Source organism: Dipodomys merriami, unplaced genomic scaffold (genome assembly GCF_024711535.1).
Source record: "Dipodomys merriami isolate MVZ:Mamm:240054 unplaced genomic scaffold, mDipMer1.0.p SCAF_377, whole genome shotgun sequence".
In the NCBI taxonomy this organism is placed as follows: Eukaryota; Metazoa; Chordata; class Mammalia; order Rodentia; family Heteromyidae; genus Dipodomys; species Dipodomys merriami.
In genome coordinates this window covers 303,895-325,196 of record NW_027205348.1, presented here as the reverse complement: position 1 = coordinate 325,196, position 21,302 = coordinate 303,895, and the positions used below count along the sequence as shown (strand labels likewise).

The window sequence follows — 21,302 nt, the reverse complement described above, 5'->3', positions numbered from 1 at the left end:
CTGCTGGCTTTTGAGGTGAGCTTGCTGTCCTGGGTGGTAGTAAACCTTGTGATTTTTCTCTGTGATTTTCGCATGGAGGTTCAGGAGACTGCTCTTCAATTTTGTTTTGGTGTGTCTGTCTTTGCTTGGTTGCTGACTCTGTATTGGTAGAGAGAGTCTGTGCCTGATCTAGGTTCTGTTGGGAGCCTATTTCCAGCTGCTATTCTGACTTACTTAGGATTCTCAGCTCTCTGCTGTAGATTGCTGGCAGTTCCCGCCTTTGGAAGGGTTGAGCAGCCTAGACTGCTTGTGTTTGCTCCTACGGGTGCTCTTGTGAAGAACAGATGCTCTGGATGCACTCTCCCAAATACTGGAGTCTGCTATGGGCTCCTGATGTGTTTTTGTTTGTTTGTTTGGGGCTGGTTGTGGGCTTGAACTCTAGATTTGGGTGCTGTCCCTCAGCTTTTCATCTCAAGGCTGGCACCCTACCGTTTGAGCCACAGCATCACTTCTGACCCTTTTTGCTTTTGTGATGCTGAGGAATCAGATCCAGGGCCTCATACATCCAAGACTATCACTCTATTGCTGAGCCACCTTAACAGTCTGAGCTCCTGCTTACTATCAGGTGCTGGCAGCCTGTGTTGCCCAATTCCCAGTCTAGGGTATATGGGTGGAGTTTTGGTGGGGTTTGGGCTTCTCTTGTCCTGGGCCTCCAGGTCTTTTGTTGTCACAGGCTTGCTTCCCGGGGGAGTGTTGTTTCCTGGTTTTCTCCCCTATGTTGAGGCATATGCTCAGCTTTTTACTTCAATTGGGAGGAGTTGGTTGTGTTGTTCAGGCGCCGGATCCCTGGGTCTGGTTCCGGCCCCAGCCTGGAGCGCGCTTGTTAGGCTTGTGCTGATGTGTATACCACCTAGGTTATGCAGCCTGGAGCGCACTCGTTAGGCCTGTGCTGATGTGTATACCACCTAGGTTATACAGCCTGGGGGACACAGTTCAGATTTCTTCTACTGTTGGTAGTCTTGACCCAGGGGCGCTGTTCCTGACTTGGGCATTTAAACTCCCTTCCAGGGGTGCTCTTGCTCTAGCCTGGCCAGCTGAGTGTGCTCCATGGGCTGGTGGAGCTCTCAAACAGTTCACAGTTTTAATGGGTCCTGTGGTCCGGGTGTTGGGGTAGGGAGTCTAGGTCAGGGTCTGGGGATTCCCTCCCGCTCTGGTCTCCCTTGAGGGATACACTTCCCCTGTGGGGTACTCACCCTGGAGCTGGTTGTTTCTGTGTGGTGTAGGTCGTCAGTTGTTGTTGCAGTCCGGGCTGGGTTGGGCGGTGGTGGCTCTGTTTGATTCTTTTCTGTCTCTGCCTCTGTCGAAGCTGTCTGGTCAAGAGTGTCCAAGCTCAGGCAGTTTCTTCGCGGTACCTCTGGGGCCCGAGTGGCCCCGCCGGGTCGTTGCGATCGTGATCGGATGGGCGGGTGGTCTGCAGACAGGTCCCTTTGTCGCGCTGCTGGTGCCGAGCGGTTTTTGCGGGATGGTACCTCTCTGCTCGGGTGGAGAGTGCCGGGTCGTTGCGATTGCGATCGGGTGGGCGCGCTGCTGGTGCCGAGCGGCTTTGGCGGGATGGGGCCTCTCTGCTCGGGTGGAGAGTGTGGGGTGGGGGTGGGATCCTTGTAGAGACTCCTGGCTGGTAGGTTTCTCTGTTCCTGGCGATCTGCTGTTCTGCAAACCAGTACCTGGTGATCTGAAAGCGGCCCCCTGTGTCTCTGCTGTGTCTCGTGGGGCTCCCGCAGCCCCCGCCGGGCCGGCTGGCCAGCGGCTTGGCGCACTGCCGCGCGGCCAGTAAAGGTTGGGGGAGGGGTCTTCGCTTTTCTCTGTTCTGAAATTCTTCTTTTCCTCTCTTCCTTTTTTTGTTATTCTCCGCCTCTGGTTTTTCTCTGAGTGTTCGTCTTTTTGTTGTTGTCGGTCTCTTGGGGAGATTAAGCGTTGGAACTCGAACTCTCTTTTTGGTTGGAGAGAGCTGTGGCGTTTCCCTACTGCCCCGTCGCCATCTTGGTCCCCCTCTCCAATATGGCTTTTTATGGGTTAATTGAAGATGAACTCTCACAGACTGTTCTGCCTAGGTTGGCTTCAAATTTCCACCTTCCAGGTCGCAGCCTTTTTTTTTTTTTTTTTTTTGGCCAGTCCTGGGGCTTGAACTCAGGGCTTGGGCACTATACCTGAGCTGCTTTTGCTCACGGCTAGCACTCTACCACTTGAGCCTCAAGGTCCATTTCTTGTGCCTACTCTGAGTCCAGGTTTCCTTTGAGTCTGAGTCCAAGCCTGTTCCTAGTCTAGGCCCCTCAGACTCTGTGCCCACTCTGAGTCTATGCTGGTTCCAATTCCAGACCTGTTCCTGGGCCTCCTTGTAGTCCAGTCTATGTCCATATCTTTTCTTTATTTTTATTTTTTTGGGGGGGGGTCCGGTCGTGGGGCCTGAACTCTGGGCCTAGGCGCTGTGCCTCAGCTCTTCAGCTCAAGGCTAGCACTCTACTACTTGAGGCACAGCACAACTTCCCACTTTTTTTCTTTTTGCTTATTTGGTGCTGAGGAATTGAACCCAGGGCTTCATGCATGCAAGGCAAGCACTCTACCACTGAGCCACCTTCCCAGCCAGTATGTCCACATCTTTTCTATGCCTGCTCTGAGTCTGGGCTGCTCTGAGTCCTGACTGCTTGGAGTCCTGGTTGCTTTGAGTCTGGGTCTGCACCTGGCCTACTTCAACTCTGGATCTGCTCTGTTCTGGGTCATGTTCATTTTCCGGGCCTGCTTCATGTTCTGGCCAATTCCTATTTTGATTAACTCAGAATCTGCATCTATTATCAGCCTGTTCAAGGTGTTCATGTCCTTAGCAAAGCCTAGGGGTTGGGAAAATTGTATAAGACATTCATTTTCCAGTGTCTAGGATTTATTCCCATTGTACTAGGCATATGAAAGTATTTTGTCTAGAGTTAAGACCATGAAAATGATCCTGTGTTCCATGGCCTCCTTCAAGCTAGGTAGGCACCTTTACACTGAGTCATGTCCCTTACCATCACTGTGTCAGGCCTGACCTGAGATCTATCTCATTAGAAGCGGGGCGGTGGTATCAGAAGGTGAGAGCAGAAAGTGTGCTCTAGATGGCTTTTTCTTTTTGTTCTCAGCCATACTCCAGATCACTCTCAGCATAAAAGAGGCTCCAGGATGCTGAACCCTTGTTCTACAGAGACTTCCTTTGGCTTCAGGTCCTGGGTGATGAGAAAATGCAAAGGGTTCAGAAGCCTGGAATTATGAGTGTAGGATCTGGGTGTAAGGCCTAATGTAGTATGGTTTGGCTGGACCTCAACAAATCTTGCTTTGGAGAAGATAGTGATTTAGGGCATAAGGGGATCTGTGGAAAACATTTCTGCCAGGTGCTAGTGGTTCATGTCTGCTTTCCTAGCTACTCAAGAGGTGAAGCTCTGAAGATTGCAGTTTGAACCCAATCCAGGTAGAAAAGTCCTTTTTCTTCAATAATCACCAACTGTCCCTGTCCTTTCCCCCCTCTCCCCCCAAAAGGGAAACAAAATCTCAAGAAAAGCACCTATGCTGAGTTCAAGCCCCAGGACCAACACAAAATGATTTTTGTTTTCATCATATAGGTTTGATACACATTTTATTAGGCATTCAAAATTATTTCTATTTCTTTTTGGTAAATTCCAGTGGTATTGTGTCCCATGACCTCTCATAAGCTAGGCAAGCACCTCAGCTCTTAGCCTGGCCATCAAGATTTTGATGCATGTTGTCTTCTTTTTTTTTTTTGTTTTTGGTCCAATCGTGGGGCCTGAACTCTGGGCTTGGATGCTGTCCCTCAGTTCTTCAGCTTAAGGCTAGCACTCTAACCACTTGAGCCACAGCGCCACTTCTGGCTTTTTTTTTTCTTTTTGTTTATGTGGTGCTGAGCAATCGAAACCAGGGCCTCATGCATGCAAGGCAAGCGCTCTACCACTGAGCTACCTTCCCAGCCCGCATGTTGTCTTCTTCTGACTGTAGGATAAAATGTAGAGAGTATGGAAGCTTGGTATCTTTAATAGAGGTTCATGGTATGTGGCCCAATGTGGGATGGTCTAGAAAGACCCCATCAGAACTTGCTCTCGCAAACTCATATCTTGCCCAGGTCACTCGCCTTTCTCCAAGTCTGCATCAAATTTTCATCTATACTTTCATGTTCATTCTGCCGCCTGGAGAAGGAGGTGAAGGTGTATGTGAGAAAGGACATCCAGTCCCTTCCTGCTTGGTGCGTTGGTGCTAACCAGAACAACTTTGGTGACTCTAGGTTCCTACCCAGGCCTCTGAGTCTTCAGTGCACTTTAAGTTCGTATTTTGGTCATATTATGTTCAGTACCTGTGGGGTTGGGAGCTCAGGATATGTGTGGAAAAAAATGTACTTAATTAATTTGTCAGTTCTGGGGCTGGAATTCAGGGCCTGGGTGCTGTCCCTGAGCTCTTCAGCTCAAGGCACACATTCTACCATCTGAACCACAGTGCCACATCCAGTTTTCTGGTGGCTAATTGGAGATAAGTGTCCCCTAGACTTTCTTTCTCAGGCTGTCTTTGAACCACAATCCTCAGATTTCAGCATCCTGAGTAGCTAGGATTATAGGCGTGAGGCACTGGTACATGGCAGTTCCAAGTTTTTTTTTTTTTTAATTATTATTGTTTTTGGTTTTGCCAACCCTGGGGCTTGAATTCAGGGCCTGGGCACTGTTCCTGAGCCTATTTTTGCTCAAGGCTAGCATTCTACCACTTGAGCCACATTGCAATTTCTACCTTTCTTTTGTTTGTTTTGTTTATATGGTACTGGGGAATCGAACCCAGACTTTCATGCATGCTAGGCAAGCATTCTATCACTAAACCATATTCCCAGCTGCATAGCACATTTTTATCTGTGCTTTCAGACATGTTCATCCCGTAGCCTGGAGAAGGCAATGAACACATGTGTGAGGAAGGACAACCTATGCATTCTTGCTTGGTAACTTGTACCTGTCAGAGCAACTCTGGCCACACTAGGCCCATCCCAGGCCTGTATCCTTAGCACCAAGTCTTTACTGAGCTTTCAGCTCTGTCCTGCATAGGATATGGGGACTAGGGGGTGAGGGGATGTGTGACACATGTTTATATTTTCATTATTTATTACAGACATTTTATCAGGCATTCTGAGGTATTTCAATTTGCTTTGGTGAATTCCAGTGGTATTATGTTCAGGGCTCTCCACAAGTTAGGGCAGCACCTCAACATTACCACTATAGCCACTCTTCCAGTCCTTTTGCTTCTTCCCATTTTCTTTCACATTGGTTTGGCTGTGGTCTGCTATTCTCCTTCTGTCCATAAATAGGTAAACAGGCATGCACCCCTATAATAATCCCTATTTATTTGCAGATTAAAAAAACCCTGAGGATTGAAGTTATGCAGCTTGTCCACCATTACATAGCTAGGTCTCCATGCAAACATCATTTCAACTTAGGCAGTTATGTGGTCACCTTAGACCTTTCTAGTTTGAAACACGAAACACTGGAAGGTGTAGAAAGAACAGTGGCAACTCAATCCCTTCAACACTGATGAGTTTGTCTTGGAATAACTTGTATAATAGCATAAGTTTTGGGGAGAGGCAGATGGCCAGAATGCTAAAGACTCTTTAGTGTGGTGGTGGTAGTGGTAATGGTGGTAAGGGTAGTGGTGGTGTGTGTGTATTGAGAAGTAAGCTTGACCCTGCTGTATTTCATCCTCACATAGAATCAGCTCTTCCTCTGGTGTCTGGAACTGCCTTCACCCTAGTATTGCACAGAGACATTGCTGTCCAGGGGCTTGGGGTTAGGAGCCCATCTGCTGTGTTTACATTGGAACAGACCAATAAGAACATCCATGCATTTTGTGCTAAGGACTTGGTTTCCACCAAAGGACTCTGAACACCATTTACCCTTTTCTGACTCTTTGCATCAGGGAAAACCATCTGTTTCTTTTTTTTTTTTTCGGTCATGGGGCTTGAACTCTGGGCCTGGGCGCTGTCCCTCAGCTCTTCAGCTCAAGGCGAGCACTCTACCACTTGAGCTACAGTGCCACTTCCGGTTTTCTGGTGGTTTTTATTGGAGATAGAAGTCTCACGGTCTCTCCTGCCCGGGATGGCTTTGAACCGAGATCCTCAGATCTCAGCCTCCTGAGTAGCTAGGATTACAGGCGTGAGCTACCAGTGCCTGGCATCCATCTGTTTCTTAAAATAACTAAACAGGTTGTGATGTGGTAAACACCATAATCCTGGACCTAGGGAGTAAAGAAGATAAGGCAGGGGTTCATGGGACTGATATTTTATTTATTCATATGTTCATTTTTGATGTGCTTTGCCTTAGGTCTTGGTGTGTCAACCACATTTGAGTCATACTCCAATCCTCCTGCCAAAACCTTCTGAGTAAAGGGATTACAGTTGTGTGTCCATCTGTTTATCTCAATGAGATCTTTTATGTTGTGGGTTTTAGAAGAAATTAGAAGGGCACCTGAAAGCTTTGCCTTGTCTGCATGTATTTCTTCTTCTTCTTTTTTTGCTGATGTGGTGCTGAGGAATCCAACCGAGGGTCTCAGGAATGCAAGGCAAGCGATCTACCACTGAGCGACCTTCCCAGCACACTTTCATCTCTTAAAACTTTGATTACCAATGTAATTTGGTAACATCGTGACTCTACTTGTTATTTTGGAATATCCCATAAACATCCATAAATTGATAATGTTCACTAAAGGATTGGAAGTGGATAGGGATAGAGACATGTTAGATTATAGGTAGTAGATATATCTTTATTTATTGCTGCTTTGTAAAGCATTACCATATATCCACCATGACAATACCAGAGAATAATTTTCCTGCAGTATACAATTTTCCTTTACTTATTCTGCCATCCACTATCCCCTATAAATATGAATATTTTCCCTTTTTAATTATTTTCACAATTAAATTATTATAAGATGGATTTTTTTTTAATTGCCTCATTTTGTTTGGTTTTTTGATGGTAGATATTGAGACCAGGGTATGATGTAAGTTATGCTAGTATACTATCCCCCTAATTTATCCTCATTCCATCATATTCCATCATGTAGGGATTTAGAGTTGCTGGATATTGTGTTTTATGAAGCTTGACTGAAACTTGCAACCTTCGTGATCTCTCAGCAGATTCTGGTGGCTCTTACCTGTAATCCCAGCAACACAGGACATTGAAAACTGAAGATTCAGTTCCAATCCAGACTGGGCAAGAAACTCTGTGAGTCTCTCATCTCCAATTAATTACAATAAGCTGGAAGTGGAGTTTTGGCTCAGGTAGTAGAGCACTAGTTTTGAGCAGAAGATACTCAAGGTAACCGTGAGCACAAGCCTAAAACATTCATGTGAGTGTGTGAGCATGCACACATATACACACACACACACACTCTCCCTCTCTCTCTCACTCTCTCTCTCTCTCTCTCTCTAAAGCAACATTGTATTTTACATTCACATCCAGAGATTGGACAACATCTCGGCAATTTGTGAAATTCATTTTTGTATTTCTTGAAGGAAAAGGATAGATCATGGCACACAGAAGCCAAGACTTCAGAGGCAAGTACTGTATAAACAAATAGCTTGTAAAAAAAAAACTAAATAGCAGTTTTCTATCTAGCTTTACATATAACATTCCTTAAATGCTGTAGTATTCTTAAAATAATAGTCATCATAACAATAAAAACAATGCAGCACCTTTTCCTTCTCCCCTTCCCTACTTCATAAAATATTTGGCAACAGAATAAAAAAAGTCTTTTTTCTTACAAGAATGGACACCTGTAAAAATATCTGTGTGTGTAATGTTTGTTTACCAATGCTTCTTTGATCTTCCCACCTCTAGGTACTTGCATATTTTGCTGATGACTGCCCTTAAGGGCAAACAGAAGATTAGGATACAGAAACAAAATAATGTCCTAAGATATAGATGTAAAAAACATGTGCAGGAAGCACATAGCAGGCTGAGAGTGCCCTGAGAAGTAAAATGATTTGTGCCGAGTGATAGGAATAGTGACTAATAAGGCATGGATCTGACCTAAGAATGGCTCCTTGAAGCTGAGACCATGCCAGTACCTAGGGGATTCGACAAACAAGGTATGCTGTTTACTATGTCCATATGTGTATATTGTGATGTTGAAGTGGTGATTTCAGACTCGTTTGTTTTGGGGAAGGTCTTACGTGAGCAAGCAGCTTAGATTATTGGAACCTAAGAGGTGACCTTGCCTCCCTCACAGTGGATTAGAACATGGAACTGTGATAGCAAACTGTGATAATAAACTGTGAAAGTTTGCTCAAGTCAGCTCATTTGGCCTGTGGCTCTGGAACAAGAAAGATGTTCTTATTCTGTGTTCAAAAGTCAGGAGACTTGGGGCTGGGAAGGTGGCTCAGTGGTAGAGTGCTTGCCTTGCATGCGTGAGGCCCTGGGTTCAATTCTTCAGCACCACATAAGCAAAAAGAAAAAAGCTGGAAGTTGTGCTGTGGCTCAAATGGTAGAGCACTAGCCTTGAGCTGAAGAGCTGAGGGACAGCGCTCAGGCCCAGAGTTCAGGCCCCATGACGCCCCCCCCCAAAAAAAAAGTCAGGAGACTCTGGTCTCAGGCAAGAGTGAGTGCATCACTCAAAGCTTCAGACATTAGATCAGTGCCAAGAATCAAATCTAGTTTCTCAGGCCTTTGTCCAAGAAGAAACCAAGAGAAATACAGAGCAACTCAGGCGAGGTGTAATCATGATAGGAAACCTATTTGATCTCATCCTACTCAGACTAGAACCATCTTCTTGTGTGCTTTTAAGTGTCTATATTGAAATAATTCTTTCTACGTAGTTTTCAATCCACTCTATTACAGTTACTCAATTTGAAGTGTGCTCCCAATTCCATGTTTGAAAGATCCATTCTTTTTACCACCTTAGTGTGAAAAGGAGTCAGCTCCAACCTGGGATATACCCTGTAAATTATGGAGCTTGGAGGCAGGCCTGGAGATGCTTGTGATTAACCTAGTTCCTGCCCACCAGAAAGGAGATCTTTTCTTTATTCAAAACTTCCTATACAACTATAGGCTGTGGGAAAATGGAGCAAGTGCTGGCTGTTATGTTTAAAAAGTGAGTGCTCCTCTTTCAATCTGGGGCTGCTCAGCCAACCCTCATGGATGAGTCTTGGGAGTACTGGCTCCAATCTGAGACTGTTTGTTTCACTGGGGTCTTCTCACAAGAACTTGGCATAAGACAAAGAAAAACACACCATGACTAATTTCTTAAGACTGGCCAGCCAGGACATTTCATTTCCCTCAGAAGCTACTGGAGCATTAGAAATCTGTGACAAACCAGGATTACAGGCATGAGCCAGTAGCTCTCACCTAGCTGAGGCTCCAGGAAATCACATTTACCATTTGTAAATAAGTTTTCAGTAGTAATCCTGGAGGCCTGTGAAATAATGTAATCAGAGAAAGGGCTAGGGTGTCAAAGGTGGCTAAATGACTTCTGAGCCAGTAGGGATGCCTTCCATTTGTAAGCCCTGAACCATTTACTTTTTATGTCTTGCTACTTGAACTCAGGGTCTAAGTACCAATCTTTTGGTGCTCACAGCTAGCACTCTACCATTTGAGTCACAGGGTCATTTCTGCCTTTTAGATAAGGGTCTTCAAATTTTTCTGCCAGACTTGCTTCAAACGGTGATTCTCAGATCTCTGCATCCTGATTAGCTAAGATTGGAGGTGAACCATTGGCACATTTACTTTGAACAGACTTCTATAAGCCTCTTAGCAGAATTTTCACAGGACTGAATAGACATACTTCACTGTTGTCTCTCAGTTTCACATTCCCATCTGGGACTTAGCCAGATCCTTAGGTGTCCTGTTAGTTCTGAAAAGAGGAGCCATTAAAGTGATGTTCTCCTGTCCTCCCATAGGTACAGATCCCTCTGCCCTAACTGTAAGGAAGATGAACAAGAAGTAAGTGAACTCTGGCACAAAGAGAAGGCCTCTCCTAGCAAACTGGGTATCTTTGAGGCTTCTGATTCAAAGTACACATTTCTCCTTTGCACACTATTTATGATTTCCACCAGGGAGTTAAGGCTTGGGACTTTAGTAGTTGGCAGATGGCATAGGTGTGGGTGTGGTTGTGGTCTCTCATCAATGACAAGGGAATATTGTGTGCAGAGAATCATATCCTGGGGGGAACAACCCACAGTGAGAAATATGGAGAATTGTCTTGCAGCAGCTTCTTAGAACTGGGTTGTGAGAAGCATCCTAATCCCAGGAATCTCCTCCCACTTCCTAATAAATGCACCTCTGCATAGAGGATGGACAGCCTCTGCATGAGGTTTGTAAGAAAGGGGCTATGGGAGGCAGAGAAGGGGGAGGGCAGGTTCTCACCTTGCCACCAATCTGCTCCCAGAACCCTTTATTCCATCTTCACTTTGCGGATGGACTTTTCCACTGATGACTTCTATGAGCCCAGGAACCAAGACACCCTGAATAAACTCATATACTATGTCATATTCAACTTGCACTCTTGGACTTGCTCTTCCTCTTACACATCCTTCTTGACCAGTGGAGTGACACATGATTTATCAGAGCTAGAAAAAAGAGGAATCCTTGTATAGGTGCCAAGACTTTGTGAGTAGTGATCGAAACTAGGCCCCTAGGGATGGGCTTCTCAGGATGGTGATTGGCCAGGAGCCCTTAGTACTACCCAGCTTGACAAAATGTCCTTTTATGGATATTCTCTGCCAGGTAATGCCTGTTTCTTTTTGAAAATATTCAGGCATCGGTGCTGATTAGAAACTCCCTACCTTCTCACCACTGTTCAGTCCAAACTCAAGTTCAATAGCTTTCTTCATTAAAACCTCATGGCAGTTTAATTACACCTGAACTTATAGACTCCACTCTAAGAATCCTTTACTTATTTACATTCTCAGGTTTCGATCACCATAGAGCAGCTTTCTCTGAATTCGAAATAAAGAACCCTCAGTGGCGTCACCAATGGTGATGATGGAGATCTGGAATCATCACTGGACTCCAGAAAGAATGTGAATGTAGAGCAGATAAGGCCATTTGCAGAAAAGACCAAGCAGATTTCGAGTCCTGTGGATGTCCCACTTGTTCTGAACCCTACACATGACGCAGATGAACCTGCAGGTACTCCAGTGGAAGAAGATCCAGAATTTATTCACTTGACTTTCACAGTCTGCCTAGATCAGCTCCAGGTGAGTCAAATCAGGACATGTCTTGGCAAGAAGGATAAACCAGTACTTGTGGGGTTTGAGGAAAATTTCCCCAGTCTGTGTTCAGAAGCACCAATAAGTGATGTCTCAAAGCTTGATTCGGTTGAGGAAAGGGAGTCTGTCCTCACAGAGTATCTGCTGCAGGAAAACCAATCTCCAATGGAGAAATTTGAATATGTCCCTCCCTCAACTCAGGAAGAGAAGCCTTTCTGTAATGAGGTGGTAGATCCCTTTGACTACCCTGACCTAGCATTTCTGCTTATAGGCAACTTATAGGAAGATCTAGTGTTATAGGTTCCTTCTCCCCTCCCTGGGAAAATATCTATTTTACTTTTTGTCATGATTGATGTAAAATGTTTATTTTATTTACTCTTCTAACTCTATTAGAATGTCAATATTTATGTTGTACAATTCTTGAATCCTATATACTGTGGATTTTTTCTTCCTATAATCTGATGACCCAGGCACATGGGTCCTGAGTGGGTTGAAATACCTGTAGCTGTACAAGGGAATCTACTGAATATAGAGGCAACTATTAAATGCATAGGCAGTGGCAAAAGTCCAGGCCATGCCTCTAGCTCTAGGACATAGCAGACATAGCAGACCAGACATCATAGAAAGGTGTTCCTCCTTGATCCTCAAGCTCATAATCTGTCAATTGGGACAAATGCCAGAGTAAATGTAGTGGTACATGGGACTCTCTTCCAACAGTGAATTCAAGTATCATTACACATCCATTGTGCTTCATGCAAACATCTAAGAAAATTTCACCCTAAATAACATCAAAAACCTAGTTTGGGGAGAAAATATTTAACAAGATACATAGGATCCCACAATTCAATGAAAATGAATACACATCAAGAAACCTGTGGGACACAGCAAAAGCATTCCTGAGGGGGCAAATTTATTGCCCTCAGTGTCCACATCAAGAAAATAGAGATGGACTAAGTAAATAATCCCATGTTGTAAACTACTAGAAAAACATGAAAAAAGTGGAACCTAAAGTTACTAGACGGAACCAGATTACCAAATTAAGAGCTGAAATTAATGAGCTAGAGATTAAGAAAATTATAAATAAAATTAATAAAACAAAAAGCTGTTTTTTAAAAAAAATACATAAAATTGATGGACCTTTGGCAAGATTACTTAAGAGAGGAAACCCAAATTAACAAGATCAGGGATGCCACGGGAAAAATCACAACAAATACCCAAGACATCCAAGCAATTCTAAAGAACTATATCCAGAATCCATACTCTCTAAAGAAAGAAAACCTATCAGAAATGGATGCATTTTTAGAGAAATACAAGTTACCCAATCTGAGCAAAGAACGAATCAATTAAAAAAGCCAATATCTTACAATGAGATAAAGGAAGCAATCAGAAGTTTTCCAACAAGGAAAAGCCCAGGACAAGATGCATTCACTACGGAATTCTGTAAGACTTTTAATGAGGAACTAACACCCATACTCCCCAGCCTCTTCTATGAAATAGAAAAAGAGGGAGCTATCCAAAACTCATTCTACGATGCCAATATCACACTCATCCCCAACCCAAGCAAAGACCCAACAACAGCAACAACAAAAAACTACAGACCAATCTTCTTGATGAACACAGACAAAGATCATTAACAAAATTCTATCCAACAGAATCCAGAAACATATAAAAAAAACATACATCATGACCAAGTAGGCTTCATTTCAGAGATGCATGGATGGTTTAACCTACATAATTTAATAAATGTAATCCATCATATCAACAGACCCAAGGTCAAGAGCCACATGATTATCTCCATTGATGCAGAAAAAAGCTTTTGATATGAGACAATATTCATGTTAAAAGCTCTGGGAAAAATAGGAATAGAAGGAACATTCCTTAAAACAATAAAAGCCATATACAACAGACCAACAGCCAATATTATACTTAATGGGGAAAACAACCAATTCTCCTAAAATCAGGAACAAGGCAAGGATTCCCACTTTCTCCACTCTTCTTCAATATACTTCTGGAAACCTTAGCCAGAGCAATAAGGCAAGAAAAAGACATTAAAGGGATCCGCATAGGGAAGGAAGAAGTTAAATTATCTCTTTGGGCAGATGACAGGATACTATACCTCCATGATCCCAAAAACTTCACCCTCAAGCTCTTAGAACTTATAAACTAATTCAGCAAAGTAGCAGGATACAAAATCAACCCACAAAAATCAGTTGCCTTCCTGTACACAAACAATGTACAAGCAGGAAGGGAAATCAAGGAAACGGCCTCATTCACAATACACCCCCCAAATAAAATATTTAGGAATTAGCCTAACCAAAGATGCAAAAGAACTGTTTAATTAAAACTATAAAAACTTAAAGAAAGAAATTATAGAGGACACCAGAAAGTGGAAAGACCTTCCCTGTTCTTGGATAGGCAGACAATGTAGTGAAAATGCCAAAATTAATATACAAATTTAATGCAATTCCTATTAAAATCCCAATGATGTACATTGCTGAAATACAGAAAGAAAACAGTCCAAAAATTCATATGGACATCAAAAGAACTAGAATAGCCAAAATAATTCTAGGCAAAAAAGAAAACATGGGAGGGATCTCGATGCCTGACTTCAAACTCTATTATAGAGCCATAATGACAAAGACAGCATGGTACTGGCACAAAAACAGACCCCTGAGGGGCTGGGAAGGTGGCTCAGTGGTAGAGCACTTGCTTTGCATGCCTGAGACCCTGAGTTCGATTCCTCAGCACCACATAAGCAAAAAGAAAAAAGCCGGAAGTGGTGCTATGGCTCAAGTGGTAGAGCACTAGCCTTGAGCTGAAGAGCCGAGGGACAGCACCCAGGCCCAGAGTTCAGGCCCTATGACCAGACCCCCCATAAAAGAAACAGACCCCCAAAGACCAAGGGAATAGAATAGAAGATCCAGAAACAAAACTACATGCCTATAATCAGCTGATAAATGACAAAGGAGCCAAACACATACAGTGGAAGAAGCACAGCCTCTTCAACTACTGGTGCTGGGAAAACTGGGCAGCCACATGCAGAAAACTAAAAGTGGACTCCAGCCTGTCACCATGCACTAACCACTCTTAGGCATCTATCCTGAACAACAGGAACCAGGATACAAGGACATATGCACCTCCATGTTTATTGCAGCACTGTTCACAATAGCCAGGATATGGAAAAAACCCAGATGCTCTCACTACAGATGAATGGATCAAAAAATTGTATTTATATCCAATGGAATATTATGCTGCCATTAGAAAGAATAAAATAATGGCATTCACAGGGAAATGGATAGAACTAGAAGAAATCATGTTGAGTGAGCTAAGCCAAGAGGAAAGAGACAAATGGCACATGGTCTCCCTGATAAGTGGATGTTAAATCCAGAACATACACAGTAAACAAGACTCGAGAAACAAAAGACCCCCACTCATCTAGTCCAATGATTACTAAATGACCCCATGCCGCTGACCACATATGGTATATATGTGCACATCGGAGGGAAACTAGGAGGAGGACACAGAACTAGAGGGAAACGGGAAAACATACAACAGTGGGACCCATCGGCTGCACCGGACATTGATCAAAACAAACCAAGCAACTTAAAGGCAGCGATGGGAGGGAGGAAATGAGTGGGAAAGAGAAAACAGCTGACACTATGCAATATCACTCAATATGGAAGAAATAACTGTATAGTCAAAGCCCATAGAAATCATAAACTTCATGGACCATGATAGGCAATTTGTCCCATGAGTGTTAGAATGTGTTTGTGACTTTAACTAAGCATCACTATCCCAAAATACTTTGAAATTTATGAAATTATGTAATCAATCACAATAAAAAATTTGGAAAAAAGATACATAAGAAATATGAACACTGACATAAAATACATCATAAATAGGAGAAAGAAGACTTGCATAAATGGAAAATGACTTGCCAGGTGTCATGGACCATCTCACTAATTGTAGCTTCTAAAGTGGCATATTCTAAAGATGGAGGTTCAAAGCAGCACCTGCAGACAAATCTTAAAGACCCTTATTCAATGAATCAGTAAAAGTCAGGAACTAGAGGTGTAGCTAAAGTTCTATGTACAAGTGTTGAACAAAAAATAAGCAAGAGAGCAAGGTCCTGAGTTCAAATTCCAAGGTGGCATGAAAGATAAATATATCAGAGAAACAAAATTTGGGCAATGGCAATTTTAAACTAAAGAAAAACATATACAGGAAAAAGGAAAAGTACATGTTAATACTGTCCTTGAACAGTTTTTTCTCTTGTCCATAGCTCCAATTTTGGATATTTGTTGTTGTTTTTTTGAAAATAATTTTTGGAAAGGTTTTTCTTCCTCAGGTGGGTTTTGAATTACCGTCCTCAGATCTCTTCTTTCTGTGTAGCGAAGATCACAGATGTGAGTCATCCTCCCCTACTTAACTTCCTCTTGTTTTTGCAGTATCCAATTAGTTTGTTTAGGATTTCTTATAGTCTCTTACACATTTTAGAATGAATTTGCAATTAATTTAAACCCAGGTCACAATCTTGTAAGGGGTATTTTGAATGCAAAGGCAATTTGAAAAGTACTGCTCTTTTAGAAATATTTTATTTTTTTGGGTCCGGTTGTGGGGCCTGAACTCTGGGCCTGGGCACTGTCCCTCAGCTCTTCAGCTCAAGGCTAGCGCTCTACCACTTGAGCCATAGCGCCACTTCTGGCTTTTTTCTTTTTGCTTATGTGGTGCTGAGGAATTGAACCCAGGGCCTCAGGCATGCAATGCAAGCGCTCTACCACTGAGCCAACTTCCCAGCCCTCTTTTAGAAATATTAAGTCCTAGCTGGGCACTGATGACTCACATTTGTTATCCTAGCTTCTAGGAGGCTGAGATCTGAGGATCACAATTCAAAGCCAGCCTGAGCAAGAAAGTCTGTGATATTCTTACTCTAATTAACCACCCCCAAAACCAGATGTGTAGCTGTTGCTTAAAGAAGTAGAGTGCTAGTCTTGAGCAAAAAAAGTTCTGGGACGTTGCCCAGGCCATGACTAAAGCTCCACAACTGATAAAAAGTAAAATAAAGTACAATATTGAGTCCTTTAGTCATAGGACAGGGTTATTTTTTCCATTTCAGTGGATCTACTTGAATTTAAAGGCCTTTTTTCCATTTCCAAATCACTCATCTTTTTATTGTTGATGTTCTGTGGTGGTCTTGGTGCTTGAATTCAGGATAGGAGCTATCCTTGAGCTTCATTTAGCATGAAGCTAGTACTGTACCACTTGAAATACAGGTCACTTCCAGGTTTTTTGGTGATTAATTGGATCTAGGATGTGGTGCAGGAGGAAGGGGAGTAGAAGGAATGGATTGGGGGTGTCCCTCCTTACCCTGGTGCTTTAGTCATATGAGATGGAAAGTTTGCTGAAAATGGGCAGGTCTCCTGAATTGTCCAAGATGGGTGAATCTGACCCAGCATGGCTCCTGCTGTACTGCACAGGTAGCCTTGACCCAAGAGAGAATTCTGAGGGGTGGCATGAGAATCAAACATGTGAGAGAACTCAGACATGGATCAGAATAGGAAGGTGGTGGGGTAGACATGAAAGGCAGCCCCATGAAAGAGGTAAAGAACAAATACCTGACTCTAGAAGGTGAAGGGGTTATTGGTGCCATCAGGAAGGTTGGGTGAACCCAGGAGGTCATCGGCAATCAGGATGGGTGTTGGGATGATCGACGTGGGGCTATCTAGCAGCCTCGTGGTGGCAGCAGTCTCATTGGCACTGGAAAATCCAGCAAAGCTAAAGCTATGCTGGAGATAAGGAAGGTCTGCAGAAAGGTCCTGGCCAGGGCTCTGTGTTCCTTGGCTTTGTGGATGAAGTGGCAGCAGGGCTCATAGAGGCAAAGGTTGGTGACATGGAAGGTACTAGATCTTGCACTTGGGATGGCAGGCTAGGCTGTGGAGCTTGTGGATGCTGTGCATGAAGTGACACTTGTCTCTATATTTATAGGTGTTTTCTTCAAATTGGAGGAATAGCTAGTTTTTATAGCGACTGGAATTGACCTTCCCCTTTTGGTCTGCTTCTGATTGGGCAGCAGCTGCTCAGCACCTGTGAGAAAGAGCAGTCTCTGAAGTTGCTGTCCCTAGAGTACAAGACTGGGACTGGCTCACCCTTCAGGTTGCTGATGACCTAGCTCTGGTGGAACTTGGTGCTGGGCAGGGTGTTGGCCAAGTGCCTCCAAGGGAAACACCTCAGCAGCAGGAGAGACCACTGCCTTCCTGTCCAGCAAGCAGCCCCTTCTCTGGGAGCTCTGTCATTGAGCATCTTGGCAACCAAAACTTGCATAAAGCTTCTCTCAAGTTGAAAATGGTGGCAGATATGAGTGGGGTAATCATTGTGGACACTGACAGAGGACAAAGGTGCAGATTTGGTGTCATGAAGGTCCTGATGTGGGGAAGGTGCTTACTCTGCCACTTAGGTCAGGAGTCCCACATGTCTAATCCCAGGGCCCCTCACCTTTCTCACTCTGCCCTCATAGAACTTTAAGTGGATTTTTTTTGTTTTCTTTTTAGATTATAAAATGTCAGTGCATCAAATACAAGGGATTGCTGCATATTAATTGGGTTGCATGTAGTCAGGTTTTTTGTTTGTTTTTCGTAAGTCGTGGGGCTTGAACTCTGGACTTGGGCACTATCCTTGTGCTCTTCAGCTCAAGACGAACATTCTACTGCTTGAGCCATAGCACCACTTCCGGTATTCTAGTGGTTAATTTGAGATAAGTGTCTCACTGACTTTTCTGCTGGGCTGGCTTTGAACTGTGATCCTTAGATCTCAGCCTCCTGAGTAGCTAGAATTACAGGCGTGAGCCACTAGCACCCGGCAAGTAGTCAGTTTTTCATCAGAACAAATACCTGAGAAAAGTATCTTCTGAAGTGAGATTATGTGTGTGGAAGATAGGAAGAAAAATGAGAAAAACTGAAAATGTTGGCAGAGGCTGTAATTTGGGCTTTTGGGGAACAGTGCAAGGATATACATTCAGTGGCACTTTGAAGCAAGGTAGTAAGACCCTCTCAAAAATATTAAATAAAAAAGGGATAGAGGCACAGTTCAAATGTTAGAGCATTGCCTAGTGTGTGTCTGGCCTGGAGTTCACTCCCTAGCCCCAGAGATTTGACTTGGAAGGGGCTAATCTGAGTGTTACATGTAATCAATAGCAGGTTCTCTAGCACTGATCTTTTGATTAAATTGAATTAATGTGTGTGTGTGTGTGTGTGTGTGTGTGTGTGTGTGTGTGTGTGTGTGTGTGTGTGTGTGTGTAGGTGGTATGGTGTAAGAGATAGCAACTGAGTTTCAATCTTCTGAAGGTGAATATCTAGTTTTCCCAGCACCATTTTCAGATCCAATTTTTTCTCTGGTAAAAATGGAACAGTATTGATTCAGTTCACTCTAGAAAGATAGAAGCTAGACAGGGACACAAAAGAAATATTTTGGTCCAGTATTCTGTTTAAATACAGAGCTCAAGCTTTTTGTTTTATCTTTTAGTTTTGTGGCGGGCACTCTGCCCCTTGAGCAACACTTTCACTCCCAGCTTTTTCCTGGTGAGTTGATGAGAAGTGTCTCTTGAGTAAGTAATATTATAGGCCTGAGCTTTGGGTACTGAGCTACAAAAGAAAACAAATTTAAATTTTCTAATAGGTTTATTTTTACAGCATAGTTATGGTATAATACAGGTATATCCATATATCCCATACATATTGTGGATTGTTTTCTTGTGCTTTTGTTTTGTTCCAAGGGCTTGAACTCAGGGTCTAGGTGCTATCCCTGAGCTTTTTTGGTCAAGACTGTTGCTTTACCACACTTTGATCCACACTTTGGATCCACACTTTGTGTTCACACATGGATCAAAGAGAAGGGTTACAAAAATATTTTCTTTTCTTTCTTGCATCTTCCTGAAGGTGTTGGAGAAGAGAAGACCTTTGACAAATGGGGCTATTGGGTATTTGACTTATTGTGAGATGTCTGCTTATCAAATTAAGACATTGTTCAAAGAGCACATTTGAACCAGTCTGTGTTTACATATAGAGCACATTTGAACCAGTCTGTGTTTACATATACAGCATCCAGAAATAATGAAAAACAAAACCAATCAAAAAAGAGAATAATCATTCATTTTCCTGAGTATGAAAACCCAGGAAAATGTTTCTATGCCCTATGAACTTTGACCCCACATGCTATAGCAGGATTATTTTGGTATAGATTTTCTGGCCCCCTTCATCACACATAGCAGGAGGAGTGCAGGAGGAGCAGCTTAACAGGAAAGCAGCTAGGCAGTGTTGAGATGCAATGCAGGCCCCTTATGGACCCTCTTGATCTAGGTTCTGAAGAGGATGCTTCAAGGTAGGGGCAGTGGGAGTCAACCCCAGAATGGTCAAGCTGAAATCCTGAAAGCCTGTGAACAGCTTTCTATGCCCTGGATTGAGTGAGTTTGCTGATTCTTACATTCATATTCTTCGCCCAATAAACAAACATGGCACCTCAAAGCAGAGTCCTGGGCCTGCCCTAGTCCTTGTGAGTGAAAGGTGCTGGAAGCATAGGAAGCACAGTGATCTAGCAGGCAAATCTGGAGGACTGAAAGGCTATGGAAATGGCAGCCCTGGTTACTCAGAACCAACAGATATCCCTTGCAATGGCCCTGAATTCCAGGAGACTTGGCAGTTTCCTCTCAATTCTGTGACAAGTAGGCTAAAGGCAATTCTGTCTGATGCATGGTGACAAGATGCCTAGAATTACCAATTCAGGCCCTAGGAAAGGCTGGAGTTCCAACTCCAATCTCCACTAATCATAAACCAAGGCCAACCAGCTGTATCAATAAAGCCATGTGTCTCCTTGGATAGTAGTTGGAGCTGGCAACAAGTGTCTCACACCTATAATTCTAGATACTCAAAAGGCTCAGATCTAGGGTTTGCAGAAAAATCTGGACAGAAAAGTCCTGAGACTCATATTTCCAGTTAACTAACAAAAAAACTCAGTGAAACTTTGGCTTAAGAAGTATAGCGCCAAGTGCTATACTTGAGTGAAAAAGCTGAGTGAGAGTGTGAGACTTTTAGTTTAAATCCCAATACTGCTGTTCACACAAGGTGTGTACTTACACACACATGCACATATCTCTGTGCATCACCTCCTTCTGGGATGCAATAATAGATGCTGAGAGTTAGCTCTAGTATCAATATTAACTCATTTCCAGTTTGACGACTGTATTCTACACACAGCAGTAGTGTGAAAGCTTCTCAGAAAATGAGTCCCACCATGCTTACAGTGACTGAGGATGGGCATAGGTGCATCCCTTCTGCTAGCTTTTGAGGGACCTCACTGTGCATCTGTGGACATTGTCTGTTCAGAAAAAAAGCCTCTTCCCACAGTCACCAACAGCCACCAGAATGTGGGGAGAACTGGTCTGAGTAATGATCACAGGATCTTTATTTCATCTTTGTTAGATGTTTTTGCCTCATGTGGAGTCAGGATGTATGGCAAAGATGATTTTAATAGTTTGATGCACAAAGAGATCATTGAACAATTACTGATATTTACCATGTAAGCACAGGGTACCAACAACAACAGTGATTACATATTCTATTGATGATTCTTTGTTTTTGTTGTTGTTGTTCATGGGAATTGAACTTGAGGCCTGGGTACTGTCCCTTGAGATTTTTTTCGCTGAAGGCTGGAGTTCAATCACTTGAGCCACATTTGGCATTTTTGTGGTTATTTGGAGATAATAGTCACTTGGAAGCCTGGAGCTGGATGTTCACCCCTGTAACCTTAATTACTTAGAAGTCTGAGATCTGAGTGTCAAGATTCAAACCACCTGGGCCAGAAAGTCCATGAGAGTCTTACCTCAAGTTACCATCCCCCAAAAGTCAACTGGGATCATCATGTCTCAGCTTCCTGACTATCTTGGATTGCAAGTGTGAGCTATCAGCAGTTTATTTGTAACAAATAAGCAAATAATAAAATAAATAATAATTGTAAAATAAATAATAAATACTATCTCTTTAAATAGTTTTAAAGAGATTTT

General features: G+C 43.2%; 1 pseudogene; it reads right to left on the bottom strand.

Moving 5' to 3' along the window:
• Positions 1-16,627: 16,627 nt before the first annotated feature.
• On the bottom strand, positions 16,628-17,622 carry LOC138804863 (mRNA decay activator protein ZFP36L1-like; annotated as a pseudogene).
• Between the last annotated feature and the right edge of the window lie 3,680 nt (positions 17,623-21,302).